General features: G+C 51.3%; 1 protein-coding gene and 1 long non-coding RNA gene across 5 annotated transcripts in view; one reads left to right on the forward strand and one right to left on the reverse strand.

Annotated features, from left to right (window-relative positions):
• The window catches only part of sugct (succinyl-CoA:glutarate-CoA transferase), an 842,325-nt gene that overhangs the window by 815,634 nt on the left and 8,971 nt on the right, over positions 1-17,720 (forward strand). The gene's annotated exons all lie outside the window — the stretch shown is intronic.
• LOC140385280 (uncharacterized) overlaps positions 1-17,720 on the reverse strand; it is a 154,698-nt gene that overhangs the window by 67,071 nt on the left and 69,907 nt on the right. For both annotated transcript variants that reach the window (XR_011933328.1, XR_011933327.1), the window contains exon 2: positions 12,742-12,792. This is a non-coding gene — a long non-coding RNA (uncharacterized lncRNA). The remainder of the gene's footprint in view (positions 1-12,741; positions 12,793-17,720) is intronic.

A 17,720-nucleotide genomic window follows, 5' to 3' on the forward strand; every position in this document is an offset into this window, starting at 1 on the left:
ATATACGCGGGGAAACCGAACAGTGTGAATATGGTACCAAGGGCTTTAATGACTGTGGCCGCTGTCATGTTGGGGCAGGGGTTGGCGAAGGGGAAACGGGAGTACTCGTCCACCACGTTCAGGAAGTATGCATTGCGGTCGGTGGAGGGGAGGGGCCCTTTGAAATCCAAACTGAGGCGTTCAAAGGGGCGGGAAGCCTTGATCAGGTGCACTCTATCCGGCCTGAAAAAGTGTGGTTTGCACTCTGCGCAGATGTGGCAGTTCCTGGTGACTGTACGGACCTCCTCCACAGAGTAGGGGAGGTTGCGGGACTTTACGAAATGGGAGAATCGAGTGACCCCCGGGTGGCAGAGGTCCTCGTGGAGGGCTTGGAGGCGGTCTATTTGTGCGTTGGCACATGTGCCGCGGGATAGGGCATTGGACGGCTCATTCAGCTTTCCGGGACGATATAAGATCTCATAATTGTAGGTGGAGAGTTCGATCCTCCACCTTAAGATCTTGTCATTCTTAATTTTGCCCCGCTGTGCATTATCGAACATAAAGGCTACCGACCGTTGGTCGGTGAGGAGAGTGAATCTCCTGCCGGCCAGGTAATGCCTCCAATGTCGCACAGCTTCCACTATGGCTTGGGCTTCCTTTTCCACTGAGGAGTGGCGGATTTCTGAGGCGTGGAGGGTCCGGGAGAAAAAGGCCACGGGTCTGCCTGCTTGGTTAAGGGTGGCCGCCAGAGCTACATCGGATGCGTCGCTCTCGACCTGGAAGGGGAGGGACTCGTCGATGGCGCGCATCGTGGCCTTTGCGATATCCGCTTTGATGCGGCTGAAGGCCTGGCGAGCCTCTGTCGACAGGGGAAAGGTAGTGGACTGTATTAGCGGGCGGGCCTTGTCTGCGTACTGGGGGACCCACTGAGCGTAATATGAAAAGAAGCCCAGGCAATGTTTCAGGGCTTTGGAGCAGTGGGGGAGGGGAAATTCCATAAGGGGGCGCATGCGTTCGGGGTCGGGGCCTATTACTCCATTGCGCACTACGTATCCCAGGATGGCCAAACGGTTTGTGCTAAAAACGCATTTTTCCTCGTTATATGTGAGGTTCAGGGCATTAGCGGTCTGGAGGATCTTTTGGAGGTTGGCGTCGTGGTCCTGCTGATCGTGGCCGCAGATGGTTACGTTGTCGAGATACGGGAATGTGGCCTGCAACCCGTGCTGGTCAACCATTCGGTCCATCTCCCGTTGGAAGACTGAGACCCCGTTTGTGACGCCAAAGGGGACCCTTAGGAAGTGGTATAGCCGCCCGTCTGCCTCGAAGGCGGTGTACGTGCGGTCACCTGGGCGGATGGGGAGCTGGTGGTAGGCGGACTTGAGGTCCACGGTGGAAAAGACCTTATACTGGGCAATCCGATTGACCATGTCGGATATGCGGGGGAGAGGGTACGCATCTAGCTGCGTGTACCTGTTGATGGCCTGACTATAGTCTACGACCATCCTTTGCTTCTCCCCGGTCTTTACGACTACCACCTGGGCTCTCCAGGGACTATTGCTGGCCTGGATTATACCTTCCTTCAGCAACCGCTGGACTTCAGACCGAATAAATGTCCGGTACGGGGCGCTGTACCGTCTGCTCCTAGTGGCGACGGGTTTGCAATCCGGGGTGAGGTTTGCAAACAAGGACGGCGGTTCAACCTTGAGAGTTGCGAGGCCGCAGATAGTGAGTGGGGGTATTGGGCCGCCGAATTGGATTGTTAGGCTCTGAAGGTTACATTGGAAGTCTAATCCCAGTAATGTGGGCGCGCAGAGTTGGGGCAGGACGTAGAGCCTGCAGTTCTTAAATTCCCTCCCTTGCACCGTTAGGTTTGCGATACAGAACCCTTTGATCTCCAATGAGTGGGATCCTGCAGCTAGGGAAATCTTTTGCGTGTTTGGATGGATGGTCAGAAAACAGCGTTTTACCGTGTCTGGGTGAATAAAACTTTCAGTGCTCCCGGAGTCGATCAGGCACGGCGTCTTGTATCCGTTGACAAGCACCGTTGTTGTCGTCGTCTGGAGCGTCCGAGGCCGCGATTGATCCAGTGTCACCGGAGCCAGTCGTGGTAGTAGTGTCGCGGCGTCTTCTTAGGACCCCGTGGAGCCGTCGATGCTGGGGTCCTTTGTTGTCAACCAAGATGGTGGCGTCCATGAATCGCACGCGGCCAGGGGTGGACAAAATGGCCGCCCCCATGGGTCGCACGTGGTCAGGGATGGACTAAATGGCCGCCCCCATGAATCGCACGTGGCTGGGGGGGTCACAAGATGGCGGCGCCCATCCTCCCCTCGTGGTGCCCGGGACCCAAAATGGCGGCGCCCGCGGGTCGCACATGGGCGCTGGGGGGGTTGGGGGGTGTTTGGGATGTGCTGTCCTCATTCTTCTCCAGAGATTGCGGCGACCCCCCGGGACCGGCACACTGCCGCGAAATGGCCCTTTTTGCCGCAGCTTTTACAAGTAGATGCGCGGGCCGGGCAGCGCTGCCGGGGGTGTTTCACTTGTCCGCAGAAATAGCAGCGGGCCCCCCCGGGATGGTCTGGCGCTTTAACCGCGCAAGCTTGCGGGGGGGGGGGGGTGCCGGGGAGTTGGTCGCGACAGGGGTCCACGGAGCCCAAGGGGCTGCCGTGCGGTCGGGGCCGTAGGCGCGGGCGTTTTGGGAGGCCACATCAAGGGAGGCTGTAAGGGCCCGTGCCTCTGAGAGTCCTAGCGACTCTCTTTCTAAAAGTCTTTGACGGATTTGGGGAGAGTTCATACCTGCCACGAATGCATCACGAATTAGCAGGTCCGTGTGTTCGATCGCATTCACCAGCGAGCAGTTGCAGCGTCGTCCCAAAATTAGCAGCGCGCCGTAGAATTCCTCGAGCGATTCTCCGGGAACTTGCCGTCTCGTCGCGAGTTGGTGGCACGCGTAGACCTGGTTTACGGGACGAACGTAGATGCCCTTCAGCAATGCGAGCGCCGTCGGGAAATCCTCTGCGTCTTCTATTAGTGAGTACATTTCCGGGCTTACCCTCGAATGCAGGACCTGCATTTTCTGCTCTTCCGTGATCCGGCCGGGGGTCGTTCGGAGGTAGCCTTCAAAGCATGCTTGCCAGTGGTTGAATACGGCCGCCGAGTTCGCTGCGTGGGGGCTGATCCGCAGGCACTTCGGGGCGATCCGGAGCTCTATAGTCTTTTAAACTCGCTTAATAAATTGTCGCGCACAATGACTTACGCGAGACGAGAAGCGATGACGTCGATCTAGGCTTTATTAAGCGAGACTTGGCCCCAGCAGCTCAGCAACAGAATGAGGCTGCGGGGAGAAGCTCGGGCTCTTATACTCCGCCTTCAGGGCGGAGCCAGAAGTCGGCAGATCCAACCAGTACCCGGGACCTGTCAGCCAATAGCCTCTCGGCTTCACAGGTACCACATTACCCCTAATACATACCACCACACATACTCTCCCCACTCATTTAATCTCTTTGCACAGGCCCTGTAAACACCTCCTCCTTTGCACCACAGACTGCAGCCAACCTCTTAATACGTTTAAGAAGAATCTTACATAAATGCTTCAAAAGACTAGTTACAAACAGTCATCCATTTTCACTTTGCCACTACCTCGACTCCATGGCACATCATTTTATGCTCCCCCACCGACGGAATTTTAGGCGGGGCATGGCGAGACAGTGGCATGAAATTGAAGGGGTAGGATTCTCTCCAGGTGCCCAGCCACCCTTTTCACTGGGGCAGGCAAGGCCTCGGGTGCGAAGCCCGCTCTACACTTGCCCTAATTGAGGCCTTTAGTGGCTAATTAATGGCCATTGAAGGGCTACTTCCCAACTAACCTAATTTTTTAGGCTGGGGGAGAAGATTGATCCTCCGTGGGTAAATTGTAAGAAGAACAAAGTTACAAATTGGATGGGAAGGGCTGGGGATGCGCTTCCATCAGTAGCTCCCTTCTGAAGTTGGGCATCCTCCCCTTAAGGTCCGGTGGCCTCTGAACCACCTTTCGTCTGGCCTCTCTCCCGAGACCTTGATCGCCCCCTTTACTACAGGCATTTTCTAATCCCCGCCCTTGAGCCCTTTGAATCTACCTGGGCCTCCGTGTCCCTGGATTTAGGCTCAGGCCTCCTCCGGCATTTCTTTTTCTGTTCACTGCTGCGCTGCTGGCCAATTGGCTGGCTTATTTCAAAGGCAGGACTTCCTCCCTCCCGAGAGGCCAAGGTTCTGCCTGCAGCCGTTTAACACTGATTCGAGCGGGTACCTCAGAGTCGGCAGGAATGTGTTCCCTGCTGGCTCTTCAGATGATGGGAAGCGAGACCCTGCCATTCATAAAATTCAGGCCCAGCTTTCTCAGTTTGAAGTTAGATTCTAGTTTAATCAACATGCTGAATTGTAAACTGGGGCAAAATTCTCCGATCCCCCACCGGGTCGGAGAATCCCCGGGGGGCGCGTCAATCCCGCTCCGTCGCCGGCTGCCGTAGTCTCCGGCGCCGGTTTTCGGGCAGGGACGGGGATCATGTCAAGCCGGTCTGGGGCCATTGTCAGCGGCCTCCCCGGCAATTCTCCGGGCCCCGATGGGCCAAGCGGCCGTTGGATTCTGACCAGTCCCGCCGGCGTGGGTTAGACATGGTCCCACACGGCGGGACCTGGCAGGTAAGTTGGCTGGTGCAGTCCTCGGGGGAGGAGGGGGGGTGCGAGGGGATCTGACCCTGGGGGGGCCCCCACTGTGGCCTGGCCCGCGATCGGGGCCCACCGATCTGCGGGCGGGCCTGTGCCGTGGGGGCACTTCTTCTTTCTGCAGGCCCCTGTAGGGCTCCACCATGGCCGGAGCGGAGAAGACAACCCCCTGCGCGTGCGCCAGAATATCCCGGCCGGCCAGTGCATGCGCTGAACCACGCCGCTGGTTCTGCGCATGTGCTAACTCGCGCAGTCCCTTCGGCGCCGGCTGGCGCGGCGCCAACCCCTCCGCAGCAACGTCCGGTCAGCCCATGCCGGAGTGGTTCACCCCATTCTTTACGCCGCCGTCGGGCCATCGTGCCGATTCGGGAGAATCCCACCTCTGGGGCGAGATTCTCCGACCCGGCAAGAAGGTTGGCGTGAATCCCGCCCCCGCCGGTTGCCGAATTCTCCGGCACCGGATATTCGGCGGGGGCGGGAATCGCGCCGCGCCGGTTGGCGGGCCCCCCCCCCCCCTGCGATTCTCCGGCCCGGATGGGCCAAAGTCCCGCTGCTGGGATGCCTGTCCCGCCGGCGTGGATTAAACCACCTACCTTACCGGTGGGACAAGGCGGCACGGGCGGGCTCCGGGGTCCTGGGGGGGGGCGCGGGGCGATCTGGCGCCGGGGGGTGCCCCCACGGTGGCCTGGCCCACGATCGGGGCCCACCGATCCGCGGGCGGGCCTGTGCCGTGGGGGCACTCTTTTCCTTCCGCCTTCGCCATGGTCTCCACCATGGCGGAGGCGGAAGAGACTCCCTCCACTGCGCATGCGCGGGGATGCCGTGAGCGGCCGCTAACGCTCCCGCGCATGTCGCCGCCCGGCAATGTAATTTCCACGCCAGCTGGCGGGGCACTTCCACCAGCTGGCGGGGCGGAAATCAGTCCGGCGAGGGCCTAGCCCCTCAACGTTAGGGCTCGGCCCCCCAAATTGCGGAGGATTCTGCACCTTTGAGGCGGCGCGATGCCCGACTGATTTGCGCCGTTTTTGGCGCCGGTCGGCGGACATCGCGCCGATACCGGAGAATTTCGCCCCTGATCTTTTTTGTTCGACTCTTTTTCTTTATATTCCGACTGGATCGATCTGGATTTACGTTGAGAAGACCATGGGTGCTGTCCATGGCACTCAGCCTGGACACTTCCCCTTTCACAGTAAAGTTATGCCTCTTCAGCTGAACATTGTTTCCCTTCCTTTCTTTGACCTACTGTTCCCTTTGTGGAATCATTGCTTGTGGAATCTTGGATAGAGATTGAAGGACCCTAATTTTGTGAATGTGTGCCTCTGGCATAGAGTCTCGCTTGCTGACAGCACATGTCATGGTCATTTATTTTCAAACTGACACCTAGTATTTCCCGATATGGTGCCAGGTGTGTATCTTCTCAAAATCATCCTTTTATGCTGAGGACGGGGCTCATATCCAGATGCCCCTGCATTCTGCCTGCTCATACAGTGCCTGTCATTCATCCTGTATTGTTTGTACCCTGTTTTCATTGTTTATATTAAAGTCTCCGCTGTTTGCCATTGCCAGTTAGGTGATTTCCCTTGCAACTTTAAGGCTTTTGAAGTGGTACAAGGTATATTTTTGAACTAACCACAAAGGTCATCGAATTCTTAAATTTATTTTTAAGTATCTTTTGATTTTCATTAATTTTCTCCAGCTCACAATGGGAGACCAGTACAGCTGAGCTCATCTATTTCTCACTTGACACCTACATAGACTTCCAGCAAGGATCACTGGAGAGTGATCAGAACTTAATAATAATAATCTTTATTGTCACAAGTAGGCTTAAATTAACATTGCAATGAAGTTACTGTGAAAACCCCTAGTCGCCACATTCCAGCACCTGTTCAGGTACACAGAGGGAGAATTCAGAATGTCCAATTCACCTAACAGCACGTCTTTCGGGACTTGTGGGAGGAAACTGGAGCACTCGGAGGAAACCCACGCAGACACGGGGAGAATGTGCAGACTCCGCACAGTCAGTGACCCAAGCCAGGAATCGAACCTGGGACCCTGGAGCTGTGAAGCAACAGTGCTAACCACTGTGCACCGTGCTGCCCACAGCCTTGGCCGCTTTTTTCTTCCTGAAGCAGGGTTGCCAATGTAGATTGTGCTACTCCCTGAGAATAGTTAACATTTGTTTTAATTTATTCCCAGGATGTGAGCCACACTGCATGGCAAGGCCAGGATTTATTGTACATCCCTAGTTCCCTGACAAGGTGGTGGGGTTCTTCCCATGAAATCCCAGCAAGCCGTGTGGTGAATCCCAAAATTCTGGTGAACTGGTATTCCAAGCTCCTGTTGCACGGAACATGGCTACATTTCCAAGTCAGATTGGGGTGCATGTTTTGGAGGGAAATTTGTAGGTAGCTGAAGAGATTGGGCAACACGGTAGCACAGTGGTTAGCACTTGCTTCATGAAATGAAATGAAATGAAAATCACTTATTGTCACAAGTAGGCTTCAAATGAAGTTACTGTGAAAAGCCCCTAGTCGCCACATTCCGGCGCCTGTTCGGGGAGGCTGGTACGGGAATTGAACCATGCTGCTGGCCTGCCTTGGTCTGCTTTCAAAGCCAGCGATTTAGCCCTGTGCTAAACCAGCCCCAATAGCGCCAGGGTCCCAGGTTCGATTCCCGACCTGGGTCACTGTCTGTGCGGAGTCTGCACATTCTCCCTGTGTCTGCGTGGGTTTCCTCCGTGTGCTCCGGTTTCCTCCCACAAGTCCGGAAAGACGCGCTGTTAGGTAATTTGGACATTCTGAATTCTCCCTCCGTGTACCCGAACAGGCGCTGGAGTGTGGCGACAAGGTGATTTTCACAGTAACTTCATTGCAGTGCTAATGTAAACCTACTTGTGACAATAAAGATTATTATTATCAAATCCCATCAAGCCCTGTGGCGATTCCCACAATACTGGTGAATTGGTATTCGAAGATCCTGATGCACTCACAAAGAAGGAACATGGCTACATTTCCAAGTCAGATTGGTGCATGTTTTGGAGGGAATCTTGCAGGTGACGATGCTGAAGAGATTGAACCTGGAACTAAATTCATTCAAATGAAGCAGCTTCGCTGTGGGCAGTAATTTCACCAACTGTGCCACTGGCCGACCTTTAACAATTTTTTTTAAAAATGACTGTACTTCCTGTTTCGGCTGCCAATTTTAGACTGGTTCCACGTGTACCCACGATGTTTCTCACTCATTTTGGGTCACAGCAACCCTCCCAAGCCTCATTAGAGTAACACAGGGGAACAAAGAGTTAGTCATCATTTATTTTGTTTCAACATTGAAAGGGGCAAAAATTAGCCTCAGCCCATTCAGAGACAGCATGCTCTTCAGCTTGGAGGCCTGGGGCTGGCCTGAAATTTGCCCTCAGACCCCCGTGACATTTTCTGCACAAGCTGACTGGGCAGTCCTGCTTCCGCAGGCAAGTTGATCATTTAAAGAGAATGAAAGTTGTTGCCCATCAGGCGGCTGTTTGCAGGAGCAGTTGAGGGGGGAGGTGGGAAAGAGGGCAGCTGCGGGGACTGGATTTGGTGTGGGGCATTTCTGCTCCTCACTCCTCAACCAAAGAGCTTTCCTAAATCCTTTTTTCATTTCAGTGATCGCTTTTCACCGGGTTCACCGCGGCCGTGAAAGAATCCCGATCAGAGCCGGCCCAACACTTGTTCTGCTTACTTGAAATAAATTTCACAAAGGGGTCTTTAAAGATGTGAAACCTTTAACCCTAATACATGGGAGGGGGGGTTAACATCTGAGTGACTCCCTGAATAACAGGCCTAGTGAATTTTGCAGAATTTGGTTACGGATTCACCCACTGCCACATTTTTCAACCCTGGGCCCATTTTGTACCTGAAAAACAAGTGCGAAGAGTATTGCATGGATTACTCTAGAGCACTGGCATGGACTCAATAAGCTGAGTGGCCTGCCTCTGATCAATTTCAAATAAAAATTGAACCATTTAAAAAAATATATATATTATAATTTTTTTATAATACCGGTATAATACCGTGCGGGCAGCACGGTAGCATTGTGGATAGCGCAAATGCTTCACAGCTCCAGGGTCTCAGGTTCAATTCCAGCTTGGGACACTGTCTGTGCGGAGTCTGCACATCCTCCCCGTGTGTGCGTGGGTTTCCTCCGGGTGCTCCGGTTTCTTCCCACAGTCCAAAGATGTGCGGGTTAGGTGGATTGGCCATGCTAAATTGCCCAAAGTGTCCAAAATTGCCCTTAGTGTTGGGTGGGGTTACTGGGTTATGGGGATAGGGTGGAGGTGTAGACCTTGGGTAGGGTGCTCTTTCCAAGAGCCGGTGCAGACTCGATGGGCCGAATGGCCTCCTTCTGCACTGTAAATTCTATGATCTATGATGATAATGTTGATGACCTCCCTGGATTCCGGGCACCGCATGGTATTTATGAAGGAAAAAAATGTTTAGTTAGGAATAATCATTTTAAAAAATGACATTCCCAAAATATTTTTCAAATGGATGATTGAAATCAGTCTCGATCTTAGCATATTTTAACTGGACTCTTCTTTTCATAATAGGTTTTTCTTGGGACGCTGCATTTATCTGCAATTTCCTTGGAAAATAAAGCATTTCCATTTATAAAGCACCTTTCACAATCTCAGAACAAAGTCCCAAAGCACTTTACAGCCAAACAAATACTTTATTTTAAGTGTCAACTTGAGCATGACAAACTCCCAAAAACGGTGATTAAATTACTGACAGGACAATTGCTTTAGTGAACGTTGGTTGAGGGACAAATGTTAATCGAGGACACCAGGAACAATTCCTCTGCACTTCTTTGAAATTGTACTACGGAATCTTTTACATCCGCCCAAGAGGGCAGATGGCAGCTTGGTTTAACATCTCATTTGAAAAACAGCATCTCCGGCAGGGCAATACTCCCTCAGTGCTGCGCTAAAGTGCCAGCCTGAATTATGCACTCGAGTCCCTGTAGTGGGACTGAAGCCCACAACCTTCTGCTTCAGCAGTGAGTGTGCTACCACTGAGTCATAGCTGAAACCATGGTGGAGGCACGTCTTGAACCTCTATTTTCCTTGTATTGATGGTGCTCCCACAGTGGTGTCTGCTAGTGAATTCCAAGATATCAAGTGGACGACGATAAAGGAATGGAAGTATACGTCCAGGTCAGGATAACGTGTGACCTGGAGAGGATGGCGTCACCATTCTTATAATGATAACAAACTTAAAGTAGCTGTATGGTTGTGATACGATGCATGTATAAAATTTGTGGTTTGATACTTTAGCTTTGCATCAAAGTGGCTGACCACAGTTTCTGGGTCCATTCGGCAATTATCAGAAGACAGATGTGATAGCAACACATTCAATCTGCCTCTGTTTATGTGCACTACCAGACACAGGGGGTCTTGCACAGCTGGTGGCTGGAAATGGACAGCTGGAATTCTCTGGTCTCGAGGATTGTTTAACTAAGCAGTAATTTCAGGGCACTCTACCCTTGTTTAGAATTTATTTAATACAAATGGTAAGCTTTTCCAAAGTACAAGTACTAAAGAAGATGTTTATTTGTTATCTTGTTGGCGGCAGGGTCAGCGTGTTACCAATTCAGCAATTAAACGTTTAATCTTGGCAGAGCAGCTGCTTTGAAAAAAATGATGTTTAATGGATGCCACGTCTTTTTTCACCCTAAAAGATACCAACGTCAAGAATAAGCGTTCAGCAAATCTTTGTCCATTTGTTTAAATTCAGGCCAAAATGCTTTGACAAATCACTTGCCTGTGATGCCACGGCAATGGAAATGCCACTCAATTCCTCCTCAAACAACCAATAAACTTGTCACACACTGTTTCAGGAGAGTAGTGTCCCTTTAATAGCAATATTACCCACTACACAATAGTCCGCTCACTGAAAAAAAACATGCTCCAGTGTTGTAACTCAGTCATGCAGGAAAATTGACTGATAGTGAATTAACTGGAATTTTAATTAAACTAAGCTCTGTTTTTGCTTGTTTCCCATCACAATTCCTCCACTGTGTTTACTAATTGCTTTGCGGACTATTTCAAGCTCCAGGGCTTCCTATTTGTGTCCATGTAAACACCACAATCATCAGTCTCATTTTTAGTGGGGTCTGAAAATTCTGCTCTTTCTGCATGACTGGGTCTATAATAAAGATTGAATAACTTGCATCTTAATGGTGACACATCTTAGCGTGACGCAGACCTCAAATAACTTCACTGGACTAATGTAGGTCTAACTTGTTCAATAAGCTTGTGATGTTTTAGAGTTGAATGCAGAAGTGAAGAAGTGTCACAACTTGTTTATTTCTTTCAACAGTGATATCTGTAAATATACTTTGTTCTTTACAATCCAGAAACTGGGGCCTTTCCCATGTTTTGTTCTTTACTGAGGCCACAATTATTTAACTGCCTAGACACAATGTGGGCAAAGTATGACGCCATTATTTTCAGCTCTGGCCAATGTTTACATGCCCCTGGAGTCAATTCTTTGCTAGCTGCTCTGAAGCTGAGTTCATTGGTATTTTCTTTGACACTTTACTGAACTACCTACCACATACTTGATCTGTTGCCAAGGCACTCTTCATTCACATGCATAGTAATATCCATTCATATCTTTACCTCACTTGGTTCACTTCAGACACTTCCTGCCTCATCTTCACCACCTCCAGGTTCAGTCCTCAAAAACTTCCCACATCGGTTTGCCTATCTCCACACTGGGCTAAATTCACCATTTGGGAGACTATGGGCACAATTCTCTGGAAAGATTTCTAAGTGTGGGAACTGCCAGGAGCTTCCTGGTGCTCAGCCCAGCGAGGTTGGCAACACTATTCAATCTTAATTGGTCCACCTAACGAGGCCCCACAGGCTTATCGCCGCAAATGAAGGCTGATTCGCCGGCACCGCGCTCGCCATCCCACCGCTAACAAGGTCGAGCAGCACTTAAGCAGTACTTGGTCAGCCGACCCCAGTCAGCTTGCAACAATGTCGCCCAGGAGACTGGCCCCAAAATTCGGCGATGCGGATCTGAGGAGGCCCTAGACGCAGTGGAAGCCAGGAGAGGTGTCCTGTTCCGCCGAGGGTCCCAGAGGGTGAGCCACAAGGCAGCTCGTGCTGCCTGGGATGAGGTGGCAGTGGCTGTAAGCTCCAGGAGTGTGACTAGGACAACTGGCCTCCAGTGCGGAATAAAGGTCAATGACCTGCACCGGGCAGCACGAGTGAGCAGACACCCCCCCCCACCCCACCCCCCGGTCCCGATGAAACAATTCTACCTCCATGCCAGCATCCACACCCCCTACCACCAAATCTCCATGTGGCTCCCAATCCCCCTTCTCCCTTTAGCCCCCCGCTATTCACTGGCCTAGTTTTGCTCGAGCGAAAGCACAGTAAGGCCAGAGAATTGCGCCCTATGTTCTCCCGCCTGAGCTGAATTGCACACGATTTTTGCTCCCAGCGATTCCAAATCCTTTGCCATGAAAAGTGATGCATTGTGAGGGATTCCGAGGGAATCCTGCTATCGGGCCGCCTGCTCAAAATGGCGGCCCGATTGCAAGATCCCGCGGCCGGCCCATCAACTTAGCATCGCAGTTCAGCCCCCATCACCCCTTACCCCACATCGTGATTCAGCCCCTACCCCACCCCACCCCCCGCAACACCACCATCACGGATCAGCCTCCCACCCCTGGACTTTCAGGTTACCCTCCTTCCCACAGTATGGGGGTGACCTGACCTGTCCCCGGCAAAGAGACTCCTAAATAGAGGGACACCTCCCAGAGACCCCCTAAATAAGGGGACCACCCACACAAAACTCCTAAATAAAGAGACCCCCACAGAGACCCCTAAGACCTCCCCACAGACCCCCTAAATAAGGAGACCCCGCTGAGACCCTCTATATAAAGAGATGCCCCATAGACCCCCCCAGAACAGAGACGCCTGTCAAGAAGCCCCCCAGAAAAGACACCCCTGCCTGGAAGCTAGAGAGCAGTCCAGACAAAGTCAGTGAAAAAGCTGACATTTGTAACACTCACCTGGACAGTTCACCTGTTGGCTCAAACACAGGCAGCACCACGGGTCAATTCCTAGAAAGAGAAAACCAGTTAGCTGTGTTTAAACCCACTCAGATCCTTGAGCTGCAAGCAATTTATTAATTTCCCTTACTAGGCTGTGATTGACAGCTTCCATATACACAGTTGTCAGCTCTGCTTCATTCATCTTTCCTCATGGCTGAGGAATGCTAAAGTGTTCTAAGCCCAATGTTTATAAACATCAATCTTTGAGTGACAGATTCTGCCCCACTTCAAACAGAATTTTCCAATCAGCTCCCTTCATACTTTTTTAAAGTAAATTTTATTCTCCATTTTCACATTTTCCTTCAACATCTACACCCCACCCACAGACAGTAAACAGTAACAAATACAAAATCAATCCCCTTAACAATAACAACGATCCCATCCTCCCACCACCCCAAACAACGGCCCACCTGTCAATATATGCATCCAATAAAACAAACCCTCCCATGGTGGAAACAAAAAAACAAAGGAGAAAAAGAAAAAGGAGTCCGGGACCGCCCATGGTCACCATTAACCTATAGAGTCCACTCCCTCCCCCACCCTACACTCAACGCCATCCAACCTCTGAAAGAGTACCGTACATGATACCCAAGAGTTGTAAACACCCCCCCCCTCTCCAACTCCTCCCGTCCACTGCCTTTGGTAAAACTCCTCCCCCCAACCTCGGTTCCTTCCCCCCAACTTTCCACCCCGGCTAGACCACTCGTACCCTGTTCTGCCAGGCTCCGATGGCCACAGCCCCTCCACCCACCTCACTCCCGTTCACTGGCCGGCTTAAACCGGCCAGCGTGGAGGCCCCCGCCCGGGTCCCTTTCCCGGCCCTAGGAAAGCCCAGAAATCCCCTTTCAGCCACAAACCCTGCATATACACCTGCACCCCAAAGAGCCCTTATTTCGAATGAAAGTCCCATCACTTCCCTTGTCCAAATATATACAACATTGGCTCCTTTAGCCCCTACACCCGCGCGCAGTGAAACAAAAAAGAAGAAAATACAGTCATGAGGTTACATCGGCACATGGCCATTCCTCAATTTGTCAGTTCTGCCACAGTCCTTCTGCTTTCGCAAACTCCTCCACTGCTTCCGCCGTTCCAAAATAAAGGTCCTTGAGCTTGTAAGTCACCCTCAGCTTCGCTGGATATACAATGCCGCACTGCATCTTGCTAATGTACAGTGCCCTCTTCACCCGGTTGAAGGCAGCCCGCCTCCACGCCAGCTCCACCGAAAAGTTCTGGTATACACGGATACCAGCTCCAGCCCATTGCACCACCCGCTTCTGCTTGGCCCAGCACAGGACCTTCTCCTTCGCACTGTACCTACGGAAGCACAGAGTCACTACCCTTGGCGGCTCACTCGCCTTTGATACAGGCCTCCATGACCGGTGAGCCCGATCCAGCTCATATTGGGAGGGATCCTCCCCCTCCCCCAATAGTTTCGCCAGCATCGCGGCAAAATACTCAGTCGGCCTCGGTCCTTCAACTCCTTCGGGCAGCCCCACAATCCTCAAATTCTGTCGCCTGGATCTGTTTTCCAGGTCTTCCAATTTTCCTCGCAGATCCTTGTTAATCTCCATCACCTTCCGCATCTCCTTCCCCATCGAGGTAAGTTGATCACCATGCTGCAATAATATCTCCTCCACTTCCTTCAGCGCCTCCCCTTGCTCCCGCACCTCCGCTACTGCGCTCGCCACCACCATCGTCACTGGGGAAATCGCCTCCTCCACCAACACACTCAAAACCTCTCTCACCTCCTTCCTCATTGTCTCAGTGTATTTTGTAAACTGCCTTTCGAATTCCGCAGCCATCACCTTAGTTATTTCTTCAGCCGTAAGCAATGCGGCCTTCCCTGGTGCTCCAGCCTCCATTTTCCTTGGTGACCCCGTGGTGACCTTTCCACTCCCCAACGGACCTTCAGCTGTTTTTTATACTGCCGTTTTTTTGCTCACCCTCGACATTTTTCTTTACTGTGCCTTCACTGTGCCTCCTCCTGCTTTTGCCGCCTCCGTGGACCCTGGGACCGGGCTTAAAGCCCCAAAAATGCCGTTCCCGAACGGGAGCCCTCCATTGTGCGGCTGCCTCCTGCCCGCCGTCACCAGAAGCTCCAGCTCCCTTCAGACTTGAGTGATTTTGAAGTGGTCATCTGGAAATTGACAGCACTTAATATGGCTTGAAGTGGGTCAGGACATGTCAGTCAAACATCTCCTTATTCATGGGGTCTTGGGCAGGGGGGGTGAGATCTCTTTATTTAGGAAGTCTGGGAAAGGGGGAAGGTGGTGGGGGGTAGGTCTGTTGGGTGTAGAGTGAGCAAGTCTTGCATTGTAGGCGAGGGTGGCCCTTGGATGGACTTTGGGGGCAACTCCCTTAAGGATTTACCCGCTTGGCCCACCGTGAAGTCCACCACTTCAGTGCCATGCCATACCTGTAGTAATTCTCACCCACGGGCGTAATCCCGTTTTCTTCCCAATGTTGGATTCTCTGCCTCAATGTGAACTACGCACCCGGCAGCGCGAGGCTGAGAATTCAGCGTATAATTTAGGATGTCACAGTCTCGTGCTTTCTCTCCCTCAAAGTCCAACGCCTTCATTACTTCCCTCTATCTTCACCCAGCTCGCTTTGACAAGTTAATTTCAAGATGTCATTTTCAGAACCCTCCAGATTTAACCCTATTTTAGAAAGTTTTTCCCAGCCATACAGCTCAGCTTACACCATCTATTTTACTATCTTTGGACTATTCTAGGGAATATACCCAGAGTATCTAAAGTCCCTTTGAAGTGACCATATCTGTTTATCGAAAGGTGCTTTTATATTCCTTTTTTCCCCCAGCAGAGCTGGAAAATGGATGTTAAGTTCTTACTAAAAGGGAAACCTGTACCAAACGTGCGGTGAACATGCCCACTTCTGGTCTAACAGGGATGGGTTGGGCATCAACTGATGTATCCTGCTCGTAAGGGACATGTCAGTAATTAAAATATTTAAATGCTGCTCAGATTTTAGCAGCCATACCAATTTCATGACTGTGATTGGCCAACACTCCCACCCCTATCCGCCGCAATCTCTTCCTGCAATCTCTTCCCGCAAACACCTCTCCGGCAATTTCGTCCTCGCCATCTCTTCCCCACAATCTCTTCCTGCAATCTCTTCCCGCAAACACTTCTCCCGCAATTTCTTCCTTGCCATCTCTTCCCCGCAATTTCTTTCTGCAATCACTTACCCACAATTTCTTTCTGCAATCTCCCCCCCCCCCCGCAAGCTCTTCCTGCAATCTCTTCCTGCAATCACTTCCCGCAAACAATTCTCCCGCAATTTCTTCCTTGCCATCTCTTCCCCGCAATTTCTTCCTGCAATCTCTTCCTGCAATCTCTTCCCGCAAACACTTCTCCCACAATTTCTTCCTTGCCATCTCTTCCCCGCAATTTCTTCCTGCAATCTCTTACCCCACAATTTCTTTCTGCAATCTCCCCCCGCCGCAAGCTCTTCCTGCAATCTCTTCCTGCAATCTCTTCCCGCAAACAATTCTCCTGCAATTTCTTCCTTGCCATCTCTTCCCCGAAATTTCTTCCTGCAATCTCTTCCCGCAAACACTTCCCCCGCAATTTCTTCCTTGCCATCTCTTCCCCGCAATTTATTCCTGCAATCTCTTACCCCACAATTTCTTTCTGCAACCTCCCCCCGCAAGCTCTTCCTCCAATCTCTTCCTGCAATCTCTTCCTGCAATCTCTTCCTGCAATCTTCCTGCAATCTCTTCCTGCAATGTTCCTGCAATCTCTTCCTGCAATCTCTTCACTGCAATCTCTTCCTGCAATCTCTTCCTGCAATCTCTTCCTACAATCTCTTCCTGCAATCTCTTCCTGCAATCTCTTCCTGCAATCGCTTCCTGCAATCTCTTCCTACAACTATTCCCCACAATCTCTTCCTACAACTATTCCCCACAATCTCTTCCTTCAATCTCTTCCTGCAATGTCTTCATGTAATCTCTTCCCCACAATCTCTTCCTGCAATCTCTTCCTGCTATCTCTTCCTGCAATCTCTTCCTGCAATTCCTTCCAGCAAACTCTTCACGTAAGCTCTTCGTGCAAGCTCTTCCTGCAATCTCTTCCTGCAATCTCTTCCTGCAATCTCTTCCTGCAAATTCTTCCCACAAGCTCTTCGCGCAAGCTCTTTGCGTAAACTCTTCCTGCAGTCTCTTACTGCAATCTCTTACCCGCAATCTCTTCCCACACACTCTTCCTACAATTTCCTCCCACAATCTCTCCTCGCCCAATCTCTTACCCGCAATCTCTTACCCGCAATCTCTTCCCACACACTCTTCCCGCAATTTCTTCCCGCAATCTCTACTCGCCCAATCTCTTACCCGCAATCTCTTACCTGCAATCTCTTCCCATACACTCTTCCCACAATTTCTTCCCGCAATCTCTACTTGCCCAATCTCTTACCCGCAATCTCTTCCTCAAAATCTCTTTCCCACAATCTTTTCCAACAATCTCCTCCCACAATATCTCCCCGCAATCTCTTCCCAGCAGTCTCTTGCACAATATCTTCCCGGCAATTTCTTTCCACAATCTCTTTCCCGCAATCTCTTCCCGGAATCTCATTCAAAAACTATTCCCGCAATCTCTTCCCACAATCTCTTCCTGCAATGTTTTCCCCACAATCTCTTCACCTTCAATTTCTTTACTGCAATCTGTTCCCGCCATCTTCTCCCGCAATCTGGTCCCGCAATCTCCTCCTGCAATTTCTCTCCACAATGTCTTCCCCACAATATCTTCCCGCAAACACCTCCCAAAATGTCTTGCCCACAGTCTCTTCCTCTGTGATCTCTTTCCCACAATCTCTTCCCTGCAATCTATTCCTGCAACCTCTTGCCCGCAGTCTATTCCCTTGCAATCTCTTCGCAACAAACTCTTTCCTGCAATTTCTTCCTCGCAATCTCTTCCCGCAAA

The sequence above is a fragment of the Scyliorhinus torazame genome, chromosome 11 (genome assembly GCF_047496885.1).
Source record: "Scyliorhinus torazame isolate Kashiwa2021f chromosome 11, sScyTor2.1, whole genome shotgun sequence".
Lineage (NCBI taxonomy): Eukaryota > Metazoa > Chordata > Chondrichthyes > Carcharhiniformes > Scyliorhinidae > Scyliorhinus > Scyliorhinus torazame.